General features: G+C 36.7%; 1 pseudogene; it reads left to right on the plus strand.

The window, feature by feature from the left end:
* The window catches only part of LOC108719707, a 218,233-nt pseudogene that overhangs the window by 174,106 nt on the left and 19,337 nt on the right, over positions 1 to 24,790 (plus strand).

The following is a 24,790-nucleotide window of genomic DNA, read 5'->3' on the forward strand; positions in this document are numbered from 1 at the left end:
TAATAACTATGCTCCTTAGAAGTGAGGTAATACTTAGCATACTGAAATATGTCACTATGTGCAAAAATGTCACCTGTAACACCTTCTGCATCTGAATCTTTAACACTGCCCCCCATGAAGACATCAATGGTCTCTTTAATTGATGTAAAGTGATTTGAGTCCCTTGATATAAAGCAATGTTAAAGTGTTATCACACATAAGTAAATAAATAAAAAAAAATAAGAGATCATTTTCTGCCTGGTACAATCCATTCTTTCCTGAGATCAAAATGTATTAAGGTCTAAATGAAAAACACAGTTTGCAGATAAGCATAAACATAGTAAATCTACTCGTAACCAAATAGTGATTTTCCAAATTGAGACACAATGATGCAGAATGTTGTTATAATATTTGCCTTTGTGTCTGCAGGAGCTGGAGACTGAAAGAGTTAAGCTAATGGAAGAAGTGACAACTAATAAGTGGAAATGCAAGAACTAGAGGAAAAGTTTTTTTTTTACGTCTGACTAGTACCCAGGGCTCTTTAGTGGATGACGAATTTCTGATTGAAGTGCTCAGAATAACAAAATCCACAGCTGAGGAGATACAAGCCATACTGTGATTATTTCATAAAGATGTCAACCCAAATTACCTGCTTTATGTGGGCAGATTAGCACTGATGGAAATAACAGAAAAATATTTTATCCTAATGAATAAATGCAAGTTCAACTTTGCCAGAAGGGCTTTTAGTCCCTTTGAGTATAATAAGGAAGACACTAATTATACAGTAATGGTGGTTGTAAAAGACTTTCATCTAATAAATAAACCATTTAATGCAATTCCTGCAACTTTTGACAGTGAATGAAGGGAAAAAACCTCAGAACTTTATGAATGAATTTAGCTTTACCTACATGATAGCATTTTGTTTTGCTTTCCCATTTATCAAAGATTAAGGTGTGAATTGGTATACTCTAAAAGCCTATTATCCCACACTGATTATAATGTGTTATTGTACAAAGTGTATGTGAAGCTATACCATATTCTTTTATCGCTACATGTTTGTTCACAGTGACTCATATTAAATACAGGTACTGTATGTGTTGCTTGACATGACGTCGCCGAATAGTTTGATGCGAAACATGCAGACGGTTTAATTCTTGACATGGAGACGATGTGGACTGAAAGTGACTGTAGAACCCCATTTGTTTGCTTTTTGTCTATGGGATCAGATCCAACTGAAAATATTGAGCATCTTGCCAAGTCAAAGGTACAATAGTATTTGTCCATGATGAATATTTTATTATTAATACACCATTCCAAAACCACATAAAATCACTTCTAATTGTGCTTTCTATCAATATTTATTGTACATGGTCTCCAGAGAACACGTTGATTTCTATTAAGGATGGTTGGAACGTCTGAGAGCGTGAATGCTTGTGTCTCCACTCACCTTTCAATTAGGGCATTTTGATAAATAGAGTTAGTTCTTCATACTGTTACCTTTATTGACCTTAATGACGACCTGGAGACAATTGACATTTACTAAAATGCTATTTGAATGCTGCATGTATTACAAACAACTAGTCAAAATCATTTATGTAAAAAAAATATTTTTATTGTTTTACTTGCAGTATATATCACAGAAAAAGTCACTCACTTTCAATTCATTCCTATGGGATTTTTAGAATCATATTTATCAATGGAGTTCATTATTTCCCCATGCTTTTAATAATGCTATAGGAATGAATAGAAAAGTGAATGAGTTTTATTCTGTTGAGTTCTAATCTCACACTTTAATAAATCTGATCCTTGGTGTTGATATTTCAGCACATCCCTGCATTTTTTACTAACATCCAATAAAGTGAAATGTTGCATGATGTGTTATTTTGCATCAACACACTTGGCCAATTAAAAACAAGAACTTGGTACATCTGGTCAATTGAATGTGCCTAGAGCAATCCAATCTATTATACAGATGTATTATGATCTTTTGAGCTGTAATTCCTTCTCAGCACAGGTACATCATGGTAACAAGTGCTAAATTTCAATATTTAGTTGTATATGATCAACAACAGGCACATACTGATATTCATGTGATATTCTTTCAATTTGTTTTGATCGCATTCTTGCAGATGATTGGGTTCCTCTACTTTCTCTTTTGATGGTAAATTTGGACTGTCCTCTAAACTGAATGCATAGGGTTGATGTTTTGATGATGGTACTCTTACCCAATAGCCTGTATCACCTTCATCTTGCAAGTCACGTGGACTGTCACTGTTAGTCTCTTTGTTCAAGTGTCTGTGTCTAAAACATCTTTTCCTTTGCTGTGGTTGTTTCTTCTTTTTAGATTCAGTTGCATGTGGGATGTCTACATGCAAATCATTCACTAATAATAATGTAGTGTTTTGTCTTTGTTTTATCTCCAGATTCCAAGTAGACAACATTTACTGGGTAGTCATTGACCTGCTCTTTGACTATGTAAATGTCTTTTTCCCATTAACATCTCACTGTAGCTCTGCTCCTACCCCTTTGAGTCTGATGACCTCCCCAATCACTGAATCCACACGCTGGGCTCTCGCCAATTCTCATGGTTGATTTATGATAGTACTGTTGAAGAAGTCTCATGTGTGTTTGCCTCAATGTTGAGAGCAGCAATCCAAACAACATCTCCCTTCTAGGCTGCTTTACTACCATCACAAGTGGCTCAAATCACATCTTGTGACAATTCTTCTGTACACTGTGCCATATACTTAATACTCAATATCCAATAGGGTATGAGACAGTGTGATAGCATCAATGTTTGTTTTTCCTGACCTGTATCTTATATTGAAGTGAAAGTCTGACAATTCCCTGACCCAACGATGGCATACTGCATTTAGCTTTGCAGTACTCATGATGTAAAAAGGATTGTTATCGGTGTAAACACCGTAAAGTGTGGTGCATAATACAGGTAATCCCTGAACATTTTGCATACAGCCCATTTCAAAGCCAAAAACTCAAGCTTCCCATTATGCAGCCTGTAGTTCTTTTCTGCAGGAGTTAATGTACGGGAACCATATCCTATTACTCATAGCTTCCCATCTTGATGCTGATATAGGACTGCACCAAGCCCCTGTTCTGAAGCATCAGTGTGGAGTGTAAATGGGAGATTGAAGTCAGGGTAGGCCTGGTGGACTGGTAAGCTTTTCAACAAGCCGATCTAATGCCTCCTGGTGTGTGCTTGTCCACAGGATTGTAGTTCTCGATGGTAAATGGGGTCCTTTAGCTTTGAAATGTTGGGACTGTTTTGATGCTGGTATTAGCTTTATTTGCAAAAGCTCAAAAAGTCCTGAACATAGCTGTGATTGTAGCTGAAAAACCCCAACAATCTTCACACATCACCAACTGTCTTGGGAATCTTCTCCTTCAGAGATTTTACGGCCTCAATAACTTTTGTGTCAATTTTTACTCCTGCTGCTGATACTATACGGCCTAAATACCTCACTTGATTGCGAAACAGTTCACATTTCTGTGGCCTTAACTTCACAGCATGCTTTTGAAGTACTTTCAGAACTTTACAGACCCCTTCAATGTTCTCCTCAAAAGATTTTGCATAACAGAGGACGTCATCCAAGTAAGGGATGCAGCACTCATCGTTCAAAGAGTCAAACATCTCTTCCATACTTCCCTGAAAGCAGCAGGGGCAGTGGAGAGGCCAAAAGGAATTCATACCCAAGGGGTAATAAATGCAGTAAGGTGTCTGGACCTTTCAGCCATGAAACCTTGGTGGTACGCCTTTCCTTGATCTAGTATGCTCACCCAGTTATTGCCTCCCAAAGTGTCTGTCAAGTCATTAATCCTGGGCAGTGGATGGCGATCAGGAATGGTTCTCTGGTTCAACAGACTATAATTTATACATAACCGGAGTGAGCCACCTTCTCTCGAAAGCATACCACAGGAGCAGCATATGGTGACTTTGACTTAACTATGCATTTCTTTGCCAAAAGGTCTTGGATGTAGTCCTTCACTTCCCTTAACAAAGGTTTTGCTATTGATGTGTAAGCTTTTGCATAACAGAGGACGTCATACAAGTAAGGGATACAGCACTCATCATTCAAAGAGTCAAAAATCTCTTCCATACTTCTCTGAAAAGCAGCAGGGGCATTGGAGAGGCCAAAAGGAATTCGTACCCAAGGGGTAACAAATGCAGTAAGGTGTGTGGACCTTTCAGCCATGAAACCTTGGTGGTACGCCTTTCCATATGGTGACTTTGACTTAACTATGCATCCTTTTGCCAAAAGGTCTTGGATGTAGTCCTTCACTTCCCTAAACAAAGGTTTTGGTATTGATGTGTAAGCTTTAAGTACTGGTGTGTCATCTTTAAGATTTAGTGACATTTGCAAAGTTGGTATGCAGCCTATGTCCACATCATTTCTTGCAAAAGCTACAGATTCATCATATAGCATGCATTTAATAGTCTCTTGTTGTTTTACACTAAGATGACTTACAACTCAACTGATGCATGCCAACGCAATGATAACTGCTCTTGAGATAAAGGTCTTAAGATAAAGAAGTACTGTTTCTCGCTTCCATTTTCCATTTCTGTTGGTCTCGCATATCTGTCTCTACAATCTTGAGTAAAACTACTTCTAATCTGGCTCAAACAGAACCATTGGTTCGGTCACTTCAAAGTTTGGAGGAACTTTATACCTCACACAGGTCAGTTTCCCAGCTGGGATGACTAATTCTGTTTTATCAGTTCTTAAGTGTGCATGTGAGTTTTCATCTTTCCTGATTTGGATCAGGTTCACTATGTTTCTGGCTTTATTGCTTGAGACGGAGATAGCACTACATAAAAGACTAATAAGGGTATGTATTACTTTTTCTGGCTGCCCTTGAATTAGTTCTTCAATTATGTTGAACACAAGCAAGGGTCTATCTATCATTAGGATAGGAATATTTATTGCTAAATCAGGGGTTTCATTTCCTGGCATGTTTACAGTTATCACTACCCAGCCATTAAATAGTATTAGTTCTCCATTTATGGTATACACTTACAGTTTATCTTCACCACCAATAAGCTCAGCAAGTGGCCTAACTGGCAAGTTCAGTAAGTGTTTGTGCTTCCATTGCTTATAACGCTGACCTGAACACCAGTGTCTAATAAGGCTGTGACAGCGAGACCATTGAAATTGCATTTTGCCAGGGCCTTTTTTCCAATAAGTTTGATGATCTTATCCTTTCTCTCTGTTGATGGATCTGATGAGTTTGGTGATAGGGTGGTGAATTGTCCCTGGGGTTTACTTCTTGCCAGAGGTGACTTTCTGTAACTGTCATGTTGGCACTTTTGTGGTGGCCCAGTCACGGCTTGCTCCTGTACTAGTTTTCCCTGTAACTTGGGGTTCTTCAAACAACCAATAGCTCTGTGATTCTGTCCACCACACACCCAGCAATGATTACAATTTGATGTTCTTCACTACACATTGTGCAAGCATAGTTTTTCCCTCTTCTCCTTGATGAAGAGCTGTTGTGACCTGGAACACCATTTTTGATCAATTCTGGTTGTTTAGGTGGTGTCGTCATTGAGTTTACTGCTTTAGTAAGCTGCTCAATCTTTCCTTTCAACTGGAGTATAACATCAGCTTCAATCTTACTATCATGACTGACCTTGTCTATTTGTTTGTCTTTCACTTTCTCTGTTTCTAGCTGAGCACCATGTGCATTTGCGTGTTTTTGACCTGTATTTGCACCAAGTCTTCTTTGTCTCTAATTCTCATCACTTGTGATCTTTGTTACTATCAGTAACTTGCCTGTCTGACAGCAAGTGTTTCAGCTCTCGCCGAATGTTATTGTGTGTAGAGCCTATGCCCTGGTACAATATGTGCAAAAATACATCCTGTACTGTATCTGGGTTATATTTGATGCCGGAATCTAATTGTTTGGATGTGAAAAGAACTCGTCTTTTTAACCCCATGACCCGTATAAGAACTGCTGTGGACTCTCTTGTTCTTTCTGTTGAGTGCATATTAACTCTTGAAATTATTCTTTACTGTTCTTTTCCCCAAGGTGTGATTGTAGGAAACCCTTGAGTTCAGCCACTGTTGATCATTATTCATGAGCATATCTTTAAAATGGCCAAGATTTATCATCCTAAGCACCACCCGGACAATTTCTGTTTTACTGAAAATCTCCTTTATTCCCTCATCTATTTGTTTGCAGATGTTTTTGTAAATGATATCAGATGTGTCATCACTAATCTGGCCTCCATGTACTTTAAACTCTTTACGATGAAGGTAGTGTAGGTCCTTTATGGAGATTCCTCTCTCAGATTTTTAGTCTGCTTGGTTGATATGAGAGTTGGCTAGGCTTAAATTTTGGGGATGACACTGCATGGACTGAGCTGAAAGTGCATGCATGCACTGGAGGAGTGTTTTTCTCTGTCTCCATAGACTGAAGGTGATTCCTGGGTACTATCTAAGCAAAGCCTGAGTTCCAGGGGCATCAGTTAATAACTTGGCTTTAGTACCACTTGCTGATGAGTCAATTGAGCCATTAGAGGGCAGGACAGAAGGAATTCTACAAGGAGTTCCTATTTCAGCCTGTCGTGCTGTGGCTGCACTCTGTAATTTTAGCCCTTTAGCATTCACATTACTGGAAAGGATGGCATTGCTTTTAGAAACCATTGCATCAATTGCATCTATAAGAATTAACAGTTCAGCCATACCTTATCCTCTGATTCTAAAAAATGTTTACTGTACATGAATGAATGGATGTACTCAAGGCACCCCTCTTCATTCACTATGTCAAGCTGTGATTGGTCTGAATCCAGAACCAAACCAGTTTTCTGGGAAATCTGGAGAAGTTTCTCTGCTGGCAAGGTGAGCAGGTTCTTAATGATGCTCCACACCAGGCTCCTACTCTCACTGTCTGCTGCCATACTGACTCCTTCTCTGGTACTTTAACACAGAACACATCAGCTTCCAGTCTCTGTTCACAGTAACGTAACTAGAGGGGGGCGGGCCCTGGCGAGGGACATGCAGCTAGGCCCCCCGCCCCCCTCCGTACACCCGGAATCAGCCCGGATCTCCGCCAGAGTCAGTGGCGCACAAGCTGCCGGGGGGCCCTCAGGGGATCCGAGCCCTGGCACAATTGCACCCTCTTCTCCCCCGGTAGTTACGCCACTGTCTGTTCAGCAGATCAGCACTTCACCAACAGGTAGCACGTATCCCGGACGAGCCCCCAAAAAACTATTACAGGTCCAGGGAGTGGCCGTAGCAACACAGAGCCAATGTTACTGGTGTGCTGCTTCTTCTCAACTGTCAAAACAGCAGCTCTCTGTGTCTAAACTCCCTCACAGTGTGGGCTTATGAGTGTGAATATACAGTATAAATGAACTAGGCTAGGCTGGTGCACACAGACATATATTCATGTAAATGCGACCTCATATTTACTGGGGTCACACATTCTTCCTCAGAATGGAAAAATAATGTCAAAATAAAACACCCTAGATTCCTTAACAATACATTCAAAATAAAAAACCCTAGGTTCACATCATCACAATGTGTCCCATAAATATATTTACATATATATTTGTAGCCAGTTAACACACTGCCAGCTGACATTGCCAAATGGATTTTTAAAGTAAAAAATAAATCCTCTTGCGTAAAATGCCCCCCCCCTTGTTATATTCAGTTAATGTTTATTATGTGTTACCCAAGGATATATATTTTTTTACCTGTCCTGGTGTGGCCTCATTTCTGTTATCACTTCATCAGAAAGAAATTTAAACCCTATGTGTATGTGGTTTTAAATAACCTATACAAACATGTAGTCTAAAATTAATGCCAGTGATGTACTAAAAACTGCTAGGAGTTTCCGCTGTCCATTTAGGATTTATTATCAGATGTGTCCAGTGTCTATAGTCTCATCTTGGAGAGGTGATTTTGATGTCTTCTTTTTTCCTATTAATGAATATAATGCCTCTGAACTATTAGGCTGTATCTGTGCTTTAAAACCAGCAGTTCTGGATACATAGTTGGCCACAGAGACATAAAGGAGTGATTTGCATGTCTCCTCCCATAATGCCTTATTTGAGAGTTAAACTCTTATTTTTGGTATTAAGGCAGTGTTATGTATATTGCATGAGGCAAGTAAATACCTTCTGTTTTTAGAAGGCTGCATGAATATGTTCTTAACCATACATGGCAGGAGGCACTGGCCAAAAATCCAGAAAGTATGTTTGTCTAAATTCTAACCCTTATTTTGCTGCTTACATATAATGCAAGCAAGTAACAAAGCTTTATATTAATTTATAACATTTAGGAGTCTTACATTTATGGATACAGATGCCAAGACTAGGATAGCAGTTCACTTTTAAAATGTATTTATTAAAATGTCAATAAGCAAGTATATTTGCAGTCTTGATTAGAGTTTCGGCAAAATTTAAAATGTTGACTTTCTGTGTTTTAGGCTTGGGAAAAACTCAATCATGGATTAAAAACAATGATCATGGAAAAAAACAGTCAAAGTAAAATAAGAACTAACATGCTTTTTGACATTGTTTTGTTTACTTAAATTATTATAGATATGCCCATGTGAGATTCAGATAACTGTTTCTTCTTAGAATGAATCTTTCTATTCTATCGCTTTACCCTTCAGTTTATTAAAGGAGGTTTTGCCTTTACTTCTCTATCAATTCAACTTCCTTAGCATTACTATAAGCTATTTAAGAGCTTACAGTTTTAATCACATTTAGTATTAGTAACATCTAATTAATATTACCACAAGGGGGTTGTGTGATTTATAAGATTGGTAATGGAATCTAGCTTATCTTGCATCCAACTACCTTGCCCTTAAAGATGTTAATTATATGTGTATGTTTAGATATGAAACCTAGGGAGTTATATATATAATATACTTATAGTGTGCTGGTTGGGAGGTTGATAAATAACTCAGGGCTTATAATGACATGTTGTTTACAACTGGAGTAAGGTTTTTTAGTGGGGACCCTCAGGGCTCAGTATTGGGTCCACTTTACTTGTTCATTAATGACTTAGGAGAGTGTATTGTAAGTAATGTATCAGTGTTTGCAGATGGCACAAAACTATCCAGCCCAATTAATTCCATCCAGGATGCAGCATCCTTGCAACACGATCTTGACAAACCGGCAATCTGGGCAGCCACAGTAAGTGGCAAATGAGATTCAATGTTGATTAATGTAAAGTCATGCACCTGGGATGTAAAATATCCAATGGAGAGAAACAAAAAGAGGAACCGGCACACAGGAACATAAGCAACCGGGGTTAACCCCTTACGTGTTTATTAACGTCAAATGATGCACAGCTTTCGGGGGCAGGCCCTTTCGTCAGGTGATGTTTCTACGAATGTAAAATATCCAAGCCACTTATACCCTTAATGGGACTGCACTAGGCAAATCAATAATGGGAAAGGAACTTGGAGTCCTTGTAGATAATTAACTTGGCTGTAGTAAGCAATGCCAGTCAGCAGCATCAAGAGCAAATAATGTATTGAGCTGTATTAAAAGTGGCATTGATTGATGGCAGGAAGAGGTCATTCTTCCACTGAATAGAGCACTGGTAAGGCCCCATCTAGAATATGCCATGCAGTTTTTGTGACCAGTGCTCATACAGGACATTATTGAATTAAAGAGGGTACAGAGAAGGGCAACTAAGCTGGTAAAAGGTATGGGAAATCTTAGCTATGAGGAAAGACTGGCCAAATTGGTGGTTTTCATGCTGGAGAAGAGGCACTTAAGGGGTGATATGATAACTATGTAAAATATATAAGGGGATCATATAATAATCTCTCTAAAGCTTTATTTATGAGTATGTCTTTCCAGCTGATGCATAGTCCCCCATTCAGATTAGAAGAAAAGAGGTTCCAACTAAATATTTGGAAGGGTTTTTTTACAGTGAGAACTGTGAAGATGTGGAATTATCTCCCTGAATCGTACAGCTGATACATTAGATAGATTTAAGAAGGGGTTGGAATGCTTTTTAGCAAGTGAGGGAATACAGGGTTATGAAAGATAGCTCACAGTACAAGTTGATCCAGTGATTATTCCAATTGCCATTTTGGAGTCAGGAAGGAATTTCTTCCCCCTCTGAGTCAAATGTTTTTTTTGCCTTCCTCTGGATCAACTGGCAGTTAGGCAGGTTAAAATAGAGTTCAAAGGTTGAACTTGATTGACGTGTGTCTTTGTGCAACCTAACATACTATGTTACTAACTATGTTATTCACCAGAGGCAGTGAAAGAGGGAGAGGATTAGTGTTTGGCTCAGCTTGGCTCAGCTTACTTTATGTTACAGCACAGGAATCGATCTATTTAGTCAGAATCCTGAGTGAAGTTTTTATTTAGTACGCTATCCAGTGTCGGACTGGCCCGGCGGGATACCGGGAAAAAACCCGGTGGGCCCCGACCCCTAATGGGCCCCCGCCGGGCCAGTCCCCCGGCCCGATCATACTTCAAAGCAAAAAAGATTTTTCTATGTGCCGCGCAGCGCCATTTGCGCATGCGTGCGGCACATTTCAGTGAGGAGCGGCGCCTACACGCAGACGCGCCGAGCAGCGCCTTGACGCAAGCATGCTCAGCGCGTCACAGTAGGGGGTCGGAGGGGGCCCTGCACCTTAGTCCCGGTGGGCCCCGGGCCCCCAGTCCGACCCTGCCGCTATCTTAAGTACAAGGCCTGGGTGCCCTTATTATAGTGTGTGAAATCTCAAAACAAACCCATGCTCAATACCCACTGACCGCAGTACTGCAGATAAGTAGCACATCTGCTGTTACTGGGATAATAGTGATGACAATAGCGTAGATTAAAAGAAATGTAATCTTAAGAATTTAATCAGGGAAAAGGTACATTTTTCAGATTACTCCAACAATTGACACACTGCTGCTCTTCAACATCAGTCTTTAGAATTCATAATATATTTATTGTGCCTAGGAGGTCACTGCTGTGTTATAAACAGAAATGTTAATGCTTTGCTTCATAATACATTTAGTAGCTGTGTCGTTCTTTAGAGAAAGTCAGGTCACTGAGGCTAGTTGCAAGCTGCAATATACAAATACATATTATGACTTGGAAGAACAAAGCCTTGCAAGCAATAGATAGCAGTAGACACACTACTAAAGGAACATAAAATAGGATAAATTAATGCCCTAGGTAGCAAGGAATTGAAAATGTAGCAAGACAGTATTGTTGCATTATGTTTATCTTTATGTGCCAGTAGATGAACTGTCTAATGTGCCAGAAATCTGATCATCTGCTATTGCAAAAGGGCAGGGGTGAACATTCTATGTATAGTAAAGGGTTTATGGCAGTAAACGGATGCACATTGCTGTTATCACTCATTTAGAAGATGCCTCAGTTGCACCTTTATGCATTATTGTACTACCATATTTTAAGATCCAGAAATTCATCATGCATTGCTTGATAAAATGAATGTGCTGGTGAATTTACTACTTATTCAAATATTAAATTTATCATGTATCCAACCAGTATTTACTGCCTGAAATGCCAGCAGAAGAAACCATAAAAGTTTCTTGCTAGCAGCCATTCTATTGGAAAGAGACACTGCTGGAAATGTGATTGGATTCATTCCTGGGCATGCCTGGTGCTCTCTAGTGATAAGATCTGCTTTTACATTAATGTTTGTACAGTAGATTATCAAGGTTTGCAATACCATGTGCTTTCTCTGAAGGCCTAATACAATTAAGCCCAGTAACCACTTTCTTCAGTGTAGTTATATGGATATAGGTATAGCTTGGTAGTCACTGGGGTCAATCAGACATGTGGATATAGTTATTGCAAATGTTTTAGTTGTACTCTTGTCTTTCACTGTTTCTTATTTCTGAGTGTCTATCTTCTTATGTAGTGCCCTGCTACCTATTTATCCTAAATTCGAAAAAAAACACAGAAGAAACAGGTGCCAAGTCATGAGTGCATCAAACCAATATGTGGTGTTTATACAAATGGCCTGTAGATGTCACTGTGCCCAGACTTCTAATATGCATACTTCCTGACAGCTTAAAAGTGAAAGTGAAAGTTACTGTTGTGTAATGCCTGCATGAGTCTGCTAATAAAGCACTGCTATACTCTACTCATCTTTGGCTACCCAAAACATAACACTATTTATTAACAAATTGTACATAGGTATTTTTATGCCAATATTTAAGCCATTATGACTACATCATATGCAACTTATACCCTTACATTATTTTCATTAAAAAAAATGGTTAATTTTTTTAATGGTATTGTGTCCCATTTAGGGAATGACACATTTTGCAAAAAATATATTTAGTTCCATATGGCAACTAATTTTGATTATAGATTTGTTAAGCTCTTGTAGGGAAAAAACATAATTTATATCTGCCACATTTCAGCACCAAACCTACTACTTAATATAATTCTATGTAAGCATCAAGGAAAAGCTAATAAAATAGTTGGCCACATTTTAATGTTTATCTGTGTTTAGCAGCCTTTTCATGTAGCCTGCTATAGTATATAGTCTATTCCACACGTAATTGTTCTAAGTTTTGCTTAAGGATCTGTTACCAAGTGTTACGGCTTTCAGAATTCACTACATCATATTTCATTGCAGTTTATTGTCTTTTTTTATTCAGACTCACATAGTAAGATAGATACGTTGGAGCCTTACACAATCTTCTATGTTTATTTTCAGTAATTTTGTTATTGTGCATGAATTATTGAGATATTGAAGCTCAATTTCTAAATTACTGTGCTGTTTTACAGAATGCTCCATGTCGTGCTATCTCCATGGGACTAGGCCAAGAGGTTCATGCCAGGCGCTTGCTAAATCAATCAATACAAGTTGGCGAATGGCTACTACTTTAGAATTGTCACCTTGGCCTGGACTTTATGGATGAGCTTTTTAATGCAGTTATAGTCACAGAAACAGTGCATGATGGGTTCAGGACTTAGACCACCACTGAAGATCATCATAAATTTCCTATAAATCTTCTGCAGTCATCTATAAAATGTACAAATGAATCACCTCAGGGCATGTAACTAAAACCTTAATTATAAAAAATGTGGAATAATCTGGAGATTGCAAGCACCATAAACTGTGTTAATAAACTCTGACTTTGGCTAACCAATTACATTACAGACACAATGTCAACTTTTGTCCATCAATTCTTTAAAAATATCTCCTCTGTAACTATATATCATATTATATACACATATACAGGTATGAGATCCGTTATCCGGAAGGCCATCTCCCATAGACTCCTTTATATCAAATAATCCAAATTTTTTAAATGTATTACTTTTTTCTCTGTAATAATAAAACAGCAACTGTACTTGATCCCAACAAAGATGTAATTAATCCTTATTGGAAGCAGAACCAGCCTATTGGGTTTATTGTTTTTTCTAGTAGAGTTAAGGTATGAAGATCCAAATTATGTTGATTGTTGTATATCTTTTGCATTTTTGTATGATTTGTGGGCTTTGCCAAGGCCATGGTGGACCAGTATATGTGAGTGCCTAGTAGAGAACACTTTCAACATACTGACATTTTTTTAAGAAAAAGAGGAAAAATAGTAAAGCATACACAGTAGTTCTTGTTGTGACAAATACTACATGGTTAATGCTGCCAGAATTATCCATGGTCTACAAAATTAGCACATGATATAAGGAATGACAGGTCCAGCATAAGGCAGGGAGCAGCAAAGTGCATAGTGTACATTCAGTTAAAGTAGTGTTACAGCTGGAATGCTGTCTGAAAAAAAGGCAGCATGTTGATCTTAATAAACTGTAAGTTGCAGTGTACAATGACTGTAAACTATATACTGCAATAGCTAATTCCAACAAACTTGTGTGTTAACACAAATAAAGTCAATCATTTTAAATGTATTGCAATACATTTATACATAAATACAGTTGTAAAATTATACATATAAAATCATAACTGTAGTTTTAAAGTCAATGAGGATCCTACTGTAAGTAGATATGATGCTCTGTGCTAAACCCACAAAACATTTTTCATATACTTGAAATTTCCCCATATAGTCAGGCTTTGATACTTATCTTGTTACGGTTAAGTCAATTACATTATCTTTTGTTGATGCCCCACCATGTTATAAAGAGTGTATGTGAAATAATTCTTGTTTTTGACTTATTTTCAGTGAGCTGGAATGGAATGGAGCAGTTTCTCAGTCTGTGGTGCACCAATTCCAGTGTGTCTTGCATTTCTTTCAAATTATCAAATGGCAAGAAATGAGCTACAGGAGAAGTTACGAGTTCTTACAGTATAAGACACATGATGATGTATAAATAAATATTTCTATGCTCATTTTTAAAATATGTAATACTGCATATGTGCTGTTTTTTGTAAATGCCAATATTCTATTTAATCTACTCTCCCGTAGTAATGTATCTCTACAAGAAATTTTTTCATATTTTTAATAACTCTGTCTCCTGAAGTGGCTAAGCTCAGCTATGTATATGTAAATTTTATACTGTGATCACTTGGCATTACAGTATGTTAAAGCCCTCATGACTACAATAGGGCCCTATAGAAAATCCATATTCTACAGCTGAATAGTTAAGCTATGGCTATATTCAACTGTTACTGCGTTTCTTGAAGCTATTTTATGGATAATGACTGTACATACAGTATATATGTATTATATTCTTCTTATTCTGAGAATAAACAATATAAGTATTGTTTAAATGCCAGGGGAAGGAAAAGTTTTGGCAGAATGAAAGAAAGGGGAAAATAAAAAACAGGCTTTTTTTTTCTTTAGCAGCTTTATTCCAGCCTGTTCCATGTCGTATTCACAAAGCCACAGGTTTGCTTTAAAACTGCATTTAAACAGGTGTTGAGAACAGTAAACAACAGGAAGAAGCCATAGGGAGTTCAGCTGACATTAGCGTTGCATCAAAAGCCACTGTCTAGCGACAAAAGATCTTTCAGGGCTATTACTATACACAATGAACAAAGTGCAATTTTAGATGTGTTCTCACTTAGCCTGTTTAATATTAAAGGCCCCAGTGTACCTTTATGTCTGAAGTCATGCAGTGTCATTAAGGACAATGACGAGTGTTGGGCAATAAAGATTCATTAAAAAAAAGTTTTACAGAATGGCCTGTGAACCAGGTGAAGATTGAACAAATCAATGCTATGTGTCTTTTATGTTATATCAGCTCCAAAACCAACAAGCTGAGGCTTAACTGTGTTTCATACAGAGATGTATTTTTCTAAACAGTCATATTCCCAGAAGTATGACTATAAAACAGTGTATAAAGTCTAAGAATGTTTCTAAAACACATAAAACATATTCCAGGCGATGCCTTACAGACACTTCAGGGCAGTATTATCAATATTTGAGATTGTGGTTTGCCAAGATGGAAAAAAAATCATAGCAAAAAGACATAATCATGGAAATACTCAAATATTTCTTACGGATATTCTCAAATATTTCTTGAAACCCCGAATAGCCACAATTTAATAAAGAAAAAATCCTAAATGTGAATGAAAAGATCAGAAAGTAATAGCTGGTAAGTTTCTATAGAATTCAAGGGGAATTGTCACATAAGATTTCAAGCAAAAATCTTTCAAATGAAAATGTGAAAATGAGTGAATTATGTTTTTTGTTTGTATGCAGCTTTTTTCTGCAACAGTTTAATCCTAAATACACTTATTCTCAACAATTAAAAAAAACCTTGCAGAAACTTTTTTTTCCCCATAAATGTTTTTTTTTCTTCAAACTTGAAAATTATAAAAAAATTTCCCCAAAGTAACTTAGACAGACCTGTTTCTCAAACAGATAAGTACCAAGCCTAGCTATGTAAAAATATTCCAGTTAGTTGTTGCTCTGTTGAATGTTGTTGTGTCTGTTGCACCTAAAGATGGAAATTACCATGTTAAACGAAAAAACTATTTTAGGGTTACACAGCCAATCATCTGTTGTTGGATTGCAGCTCTGCGGCTTATTAATCAAACATCTAATTTGTGAGGTATTAGTGTTTTTTCTACTTTGAATTAACTCACAATTTTTAAAACTTGAATGTCTATTTATTAAAAAATCCAAATAAAAAAACTGACTTGAATACAATCATGAAAAAAAACTAAAAACAATTTGTGAGTTTACAAGCTCAAAAAAAAACTCAAATTATGTGTGTTTATAAGATCAAAAAAACTCAAAAAAATCTTCCATTAACTTCTATATGAGTCACAAGTTTATAGATTTCCAAAGTTTTACATTCAAGTTTTTAGTGCTTAATAAATACCAGAAATTTGAGTTTTTAAAAATATAATGCAAATTTGTGAATTTTTCTGACAAATTCAAATTGTGGCAAAAATTGAAATTCAAACATTGATAATTCACCCCCTGAGTATCAGTCGATTGAGCCAGGCTTCGTTATTTTATGATACTTCTATTTAACCCATGTGTTAGATGTATAAACCGATCTTTATTAAAGTGCTGTTGCACCAAAAAATGTAGTGTATAGAGATAGTTGACTTTAGGCCATTGCTGTATATATAAAAAGAAAGTCTGTCAGGAATTTCACAAATGTTTCCTAATATAAACCTGAATTACTATTCTCTTTGTAGGTGTAAAGGCTGGATTAAAGAGAATATATTCTGGCATTTCACAGGAACTACTCAATGTGACCAATCTGCCACAGTGGAAGCCACTGCTTTACGGAGTTGCATTTCTCCAAACAACTGTATACAGCACTACTCGAAGGCAGACTGTTTACCTGCACAATTTTATGTTTTAGTTTCCGAGTTTATTTCTGATTGGGAATACTCACGTGGGAATATGTATCTGCTGATCTGTAAATATATTACTAACCCTGAAGTGCTTCAGTAATTTATACTTTATGTGGATAAGTTTTTTATTGCATTATATGGTTCCAGAATACATTATTATGGTAGCATTTCGATGAGAAGGAGGAGAGCACTCAAACGCAGATTAACTGCTGATGATTAGTGTTTATGTTAGACAAAACGGGGCACATTTACTAAGGGTCGAATATCGAGGGTTAATTAACCCTCGATATTCGACCATCTAAGTAAAATCCTTCGACTTCAAATATCGAAGTCGAAGGATTTACCGCAAATTCTTCAATCGAAGGAAAAATCGTTCGATCTAAGGATTTTAATCCATCGATCAAAGGATTTTCCTTCGATCAAAAAAAACATAGAAAGCTTATGGGGAAGGTCCCCATAGGCTAATATTGGTGCTCGGTAGGTTTAAAGTGCCGAAGTAGGTAGTCTAAGTTTTTTGTAAAGAGACAGTACTTCGACAATCGAATGGTTGAATAGTCGAAAGATTTTTAGTTCGAAACGTTCGATTCGAAGTTGTAGTCGAAGTAGCCTATTCAATGGTTGAAGTACCCAAAAAACTTCGAAATTCAACATTTTTTTTACTTCAAATCCTTCACTCGAGCTTAGTAAATGTGCCCCAACATGTTTCGGGCCCTTTCTCAAGTGTAACAAACACAGATACACAGTAACATTTTAAACACACCCATTCCACCCCTTAATTTTCCATGTCCAATCCGGGATGGTATGCAAATTATAGTATTGTCCAACTTTGTATCCACAGGTGATTTAAAGTGAAATTGGAATCCAAGTGTCCTTAGAGTTTTTAGATAATATGTGCCAAATTGTCCAATGAAATTATTATGGTAGACCTGCTCCTTTTTTTACTCTTCCATTAGGAACCAATAGTGTTTGGATCACATGCTAGTTGAGCTATGAGGCTAGGTTAAAATCAGAGAGTCTCAGTTGTTTCTCCCCCCACTGGCTCACAACAATGCACATAACGAGCCTAATTTTAGAAGAGTTAGCCCAGGGTCAAGCATGGCCCTAATGGTTGCACGGTGCATACTGATGCGCTCCCTAAATTGTGTACAAGTTTTTCCGCAATACAGTAAACCACACGGGCATTTTATTATTTATATCACATTCTGTGAAGTGCAAGTTAGTCTCTGCTTAATATCATACGATCTACCCGTGTGTGGATGAAAAAACTTGTCTCCAGTGATCAAAGAGCTGCACATAACACAATTGCCACATCTGAAAACTCCCACTTTGCCTGTGTTTGTCAGTAATTTGTATTTGCTTACCGGGTCCGCCGGTGACAGAAGTTCTTTTATATTCCTGTGCCTCCTGTGTCCAAAGCGAATCTTGGTATTTACCCAAGGGATTTAATTGCCAAAACAAAGCAATGGACTGAATCCCAAAATCGGGAGCTTGTATTGAGGGGTTCAATGGGTACCGTTGGAAATAAAAACACGGAGGACATAATTTATTATATGACCACATTTGATGCATGCACTCCTCTAATTAAGAAATCTGTATTACAGCAATGGCCTATTGTTCAATCTGATACAGAACTCACGGGCATTTATCGGAAACAGATTCGCTTTGGACACAGGAGGCACAGGAATATAAAAGAACTTCTGTCACCGGCGGACGCTGTAAGCAAATATTACTGACAAACACAGGCAAAGTGGGTGTTTTCAGATGTGGCAATTGTGTTATGTGCAGCTCCTTGATCACTGGAGACAAGTTTTTTCATCCACACACGGGTAGATCGTATGATATTAAGCAGAGACTAACTTGCACTTCACAGAATGTGATATACATAATAAAATGCCCGTGTGGTTTACTGTATTGCCGAAAAACTTGTAGACAACTTAGGGAGCGCATCAGTATGCACCGTGCAACCATTAGGGCTGCGCTTGACCCTAAACCCAGGAAAGAAACCAAACAAGATATTTGGAATATGAGCATGTTTGCCATGAGGAAGGTCCCTGCGTGGACTGAAACGTCACTTCGGCTATTCATGCAATAAATGAATACACTTTGATTTGATACACAAAAATCCTGGTGTTGCTGGTCTTTTTGAAGTATTTGAATTTTTTACCGTGCACCCAGGGAACACGATATCAGCAGGGTGCTGCCCTTGTGAAGATATATATATATATTGTGTATATACTGTGTGTATAAATATATATATATATATATATATATATATACGTATATATATATATATATATATAATTAGTAATACAACATGTTATATCGAATGTATATATAATAAGAAAATAGCGTCTTTGGCATTTAATTTTTCTGTTGTTTCTGCTCAACTAAGATGACTCTTCTTTTCTTGTTGGAGAGAAGAAAGTTTGGCCCATTAGGGTAGAACATCCCCTATGAATTTAACTAAGCAGATTTTGCTGCCAGCATCCAATTTGTCCAAACCCATTTAGCTGAAATGGACACTAAATGGGGAGTGAACTGGAGTTGCCTGCAATACATGTTAGAAGAGGTGCAGTATGGAGTACATGTGACAGATGACATGGATAAAACAATGCTCGATACATTTGCTAGAGTGTGGTTTTGAGATAAATTTAGCTTCTACAAAGGTTATGGAATAGTCAAAGGAAAAACTAAAGATGAGTACCTGCAGTATGTAGATCAGCTAACACTGGTGGACACACCTGAGGTGAGGAGCCATGTCATATTCCATGTGCAATTCTTTTACCAACCTTGTTTTCAATTCAGAGTTGAGAACAATTTACTTGCATGCTATCTTGAACACAAGGCTGAAATTTTTTAATTATCCATGCAGCTTGTCTACAGCAGATTTTATTCTGTCACTCTGGAAATGTCAGAGATAATACTCTGCTGTGGCTAGTAATATTCTTTTCCACCATTAAGTACTCAGTATCTGACTTTATGTGGGAAATAAATAAGATTGTCCCATCACCCCATTAAAAGTGGACACTTCCTATAAATATGTCACACATGGCAAATGGATGAAAATTTTACTTTAAAACCAGGAATTAAAAAATATATTATACATACAGTATTACATGACTGCAGAACCTAAAAGCTGGTGGCAATATTCCCTAATAAATTACAGCAGATGTTGCTTTTGTCCCCATGCAAATTTTGTTGAGATAAAATGTATATATGCTATTTTAATCCATCAGAATACACAAGAGGGCTTAATTAAAATAATCAGACGGCAAAATGACAAGCCTCCAGAATGTGACATAGCAAATGTGAATTTTGGAGTATAGCCCCTTTTTTAAGACATTTGAGCCTGGGGTGCAAAAAGTATTGTTTGGATAATTGACATCATAGTTTCCGTATTATTATTGCAGCACACTGCTTATAACTTACATAGTACCCATATTTTGACATTTTTATTTTGCTTGGTATGACATTTGGGGGTGGGTTATTTACTAAAGTCCAATTTTAAATGGGAAAATACAATTTTTTCGGGTGTCAAATCGGAAAAAAACTATTTTACCATTTTATCGAGTCTATCCCCTGCACCAGATTGTTTTGAGTAAATTTATTATATATTATATATATTTATTGATAAACATGGGCGTTTGGACAAAGTGGTTTCAAGAAAATAGTGAGAAATTTTTGGATTTTAGTAAATAACCCCCTAAATTATGACCTCCCCATTCATACTAATGAATGGACTTGATTGAGTGCATAAATATTAAGAGCCTAATTAAAATGATTTTGTTTATTCCAATCTTTTGCTAATTATGTTGGGTTTTGAGAGTTTCTCTTAACTTTTGAAACGTATAGCACCTACTGAGGCGTTGGTTAGGATTTTAACAATAGTGCAGGGGTCTATAATGAACAAGCACATTTAGGAATTTCTCCATTTTGGTAACCAATGAACTTTGATTGCTCAAGAAAAATTAACATAATGAAGGATAATAAATTTCCAAATTTGCATCTTGTCAATATGTTAATAAAGAAAATTAATTTTTTTTTATTTTTTCTACTTATGATAAACAGTTTTGTATGTCAAAGTATTTGTTATTCTTGTTTTCCTAGGTATTTGGAAATGAAAATGCAGATATAACCTACCACAAAAACATGGCCAATGAGACATTAAGTAGTTAAAATTCAACCCAAGGATAGTGAAGGAGGAGCAGGAGAAACAAGGGAGACCATAGTCCAGCATCTTGCAGATGAAATGCTGGAAAAACTACCAGCAGACCACATTCCACATGAGGTAGCAACTTTTTTTTCAGCACATAAAACTGGAAACAGGCTGAAACCAATTATATCAAAAGCCTGTATAGCCACATGGTAAATATCTATTCATAGCACTTACCGTAACCATTCACTGTACTGTTAAAGCATCAGCTGTCCATGTCTATCCACATGCTCCAAGTTACGGAGGATGGTATATTTATACCATCATGCATTTGCAGCTGATGTGAAATTCTTTATAGAGGAGGTTTTATTTTTATACATACATACTTCAAAACCAATCAGTGCATATTATTTATGTGCTTGAAGTTTAGGGCTTTTGTCAGTAGTAATATTAGCATCATTCACAGAAATAAGCTTTACACTCAAGGAACATGGGATTAAATATCCACTAAAGAAAAACTTACTTTTACAAGATTAAACATGTAATAATGTTTTGAGTATATATATTAAATTATATGAATATTACTCAAATTTCTCACATAGCATCTTATATCCCTAGCACACCAGACTGTATTTGGTGTGTAAACTGAGTTGGAGAACCTGCAATATCATATAGGCCCTACTGATTTCTCGGTAGTCATCTTTCTTTTACAGACGCGGGTTTTCTTGGGTTTGGAAAACTGATACAACATTAAATAGGATATAACTATAAAGACATTTTTTCTTTAAGCCATGGTGAGAAGGCCAAAATATTTGGAAGATGGGGCAGTCTGAGTAAAACAGAGGATTATGCTTCTTAATACAGAACGAATCACTTTCTCTGTGACTTATATTTAAAAGTCATTTTGGTGCTCTCTGGGAAATGTACATCTTTGTTCACCAAGTCTTTTCGCTAATATTTATTAGCAGGTACTTTGAGACAAAAATTATTTACAAAGGATACAGCATTTACCTTCTTTTAAGCATCCAGATTTGTATTTTAAAGCCTGGCTGTCTCTTATTTTACAATTTGTTTGTTGTAGTATACACACAAGTCATAACTGGATACTTATATTCAGGTGTCTTAGAATTTTTAGAAAACTGAAAACCTATAGGTAGCTACTTATATTTATATATTTATATGTTTGTTTTTGTGTATATTTAATCATACTATCAGTATAGAAAAATTGTATGATACCATTTTTATTATTATTGTTATATTACCTCTATCTTTAGTTTTTAGCTCCTTGCCTATTTTTCCAGGCTTTATTTGCACAATAGAAACAAATCACAATCTGTTGAAATATTTCTTAAATTGTCACTGTATAATATATTGAAAATTCATTTCCTCATAGTTCAATTGAATATTTTCATTCTTACGGAGTTTTATACTTGTTTCCCTTGTAATAGCTTTGGGTGCAGTAGTGGAAGTGCAACTTTTCCAGATGGGGTTGCAACCTGGCAGGTTGGACAGAGGCCCTGTTTGTACCCAGGCTAGTAGAGACTTTATTTCATTTTTTGGTCATATTTATATCATGAACATCCATGAAGTTTGCATTTCATTTATCGAAAAATTCTTACATCTCTATGCCCCAGGTTAAAGCTCGTCTCCAAAATATGGGCCCAGTTCAACCAATGAATATATTTTTACGGCACGAAATTGATCACATGCAGCGTGTGTTTGCACGGGTTAGAAGTACACTCATTGACCTCAAACTTGCAATCAATGGTAAGAGTTTAACCAAGGGAGCATGTTATAAATCTAATTGAATGTTTCTTCTAAAAAGAAATAACAAAATATCAGGTGGAAGAATATGTTTTAGGTTTTTTCCAAACCAGACAGCATTATGTAGAAAAGCAGTGGAGATTGCATGGGCTTTTATGAGGTTGGTGTACATGGGAACTCATAGAGCAGCCCTCTGCTGTGACGCAATCTGATTCTTAAAAAGGTGCAACATACAGTTTGAATTAAATCATAGTTTCTGTAGGCTAGTTAATTTTTTAGGTGCATATTACTTCAGATTTGCTCTCTCCTTATACAATACAATATGGAAATGCAGTGTACTAAAATGGACACAAATTTCATGTTTTCCCTTAATTTGTAAATGTAATATTTATGTTTATTTAACTAAGTAGTTATTGCTTCCCTGCAAGCCGCCATTTTAAGTAGACAAGAGGGTGTGGTGTTATGGTGAAGGTGCTGTCATCGAACCTTTATATGTTTTAAAGTTTCCATACTGTTCTTTCTGTGGAGGGATGAATGCACATTTCTTCTTCCAGACTATAATTTTTGAACAAAGCATTATATTGATGCAAAAGGCAGCTTATTGGCCTATAGTAGGAAAACGCATGAAAACATGTAAAACAAATAAAACAAACATAACTGATTAATATAACACCCATTTAAAAAAGATTCATTTACCAGACATTCTCATGCAAAAAGAAACAACAATAGAAAAGGGGAATACATTGACTTATATAGTAATTTATAAATATAAATATTTAAAACCTTAGTTAACATTTTTGTGAGGATTTTGAAAAAAATTGTAAATTAAGAAAGAGGGGGAGGGGTACCTTATAACCTGACTGGGCTGTCGATTGTAATTTTTAAGAATAATGGTAAGACAGAGGTTTTCCTTTGCTTTTCTAAAGCGTATGCCTGCTGTCTTCCAAGCAAGAGCTGACAATATAGAAGTTGCTCAGTAAAGGAGAAACATGTCAGCAAACAGGAGATTGATCGCTCTTTGCAGATGCATAGGCAGCAGGCGTTAGCATGTTGGTATACAAGAGCAGCACAAGATTACCTTTCCCATAAATTGCTTATGGCCAGTATCACCGTCACTCCAAATTGCTGCTACATTTCATCAGTGCTAATTTTTAAATACATGACTAGACACTTTCAGTTGCTAAAGCACAATCCAAACCTTCCAATATATTCTGCAAGTGACACACTGAGGCAAACACCCCTCCCTTCTGTAGTTTATTACAATGGAGATCAATAGACTGAAATGTAAAGCTCTGTGTTAAACCATATAGAGAAACCAAGTTGACTTCTTGCTAATGCAGAATAAACAGTTCTGTTCAATTACTGCCAAGGCTGTAGCCTTTTAAACATTATCGATTCCCTGTTGTACAGGTAAGAATCTCGTTTTTCAAAGGTATTACTCTAAATAGCGGTGTTGTCTGTATGTAATTGGAATGTTTGGTGGAGAGAATTATAAAGTAAGAGGGTAAGTTGAGGGTGACAAATGACTTATAAAAGTTTTAAATTCCCCTTTATAAAACACACACTCTAAAGGCACATTACATCTAAAACATCTTATTCTTATACAAAAGTGGCCACTTTACTCTGCAGAAATACATCTGTCAAGATGCCCATAAATTATGAGACTGTTCGGAATACAGTATTATACTGTATATCCATTTCAGTGCATCAACCTTTTTGTTGTGTATATTGGTGTTCTACAGCATGCATAAATTACATAATAAACCAGAAAACACACTTTCCTTCAAGTTAGGAGGCCTGCTATCTATGCTAAATATCTGTCAGTGGTTTTTTTATGCCATATGAGAAATACTTGTGTTTGAGCGTTAGTGTTTCAATAAACCTTTATTTCATACTAGACATTAAGCCCGTTAAATTAACAGGCGCTAGAAAATACTGTATGTAGTCAAACATTCGCCAGAGACGGTCCGTGGGGCACATGCGCAGTAGCGCAATCCCACGGACACAGGGACTGGACGCAGAGACACTTCAACTTTATTATATAGGATTCTGTTTCTATAACTTGGGAAAAAGATTCTCCTCTAATATCCAGCATTAAATGTTCTTGTTATATATACTGCTGATAGCATTCATACTTTTTTGTGCAACAAGATAAGGTGA

Source organism: Xenopus laevis, chromosome 6S, assembly GCF_017654675.1.
Source record: "Xenopus laevis strain J_2021 chromosome 6S, Xenopus_laevis_v10.1, whole genome shotgun sequence".
NCBI classification, from domain to species: Eukaryota; Metazoa; Chordata; class Amphibia; order Anura; family Pipidae; genus Xenopus; species Xenopus laevis.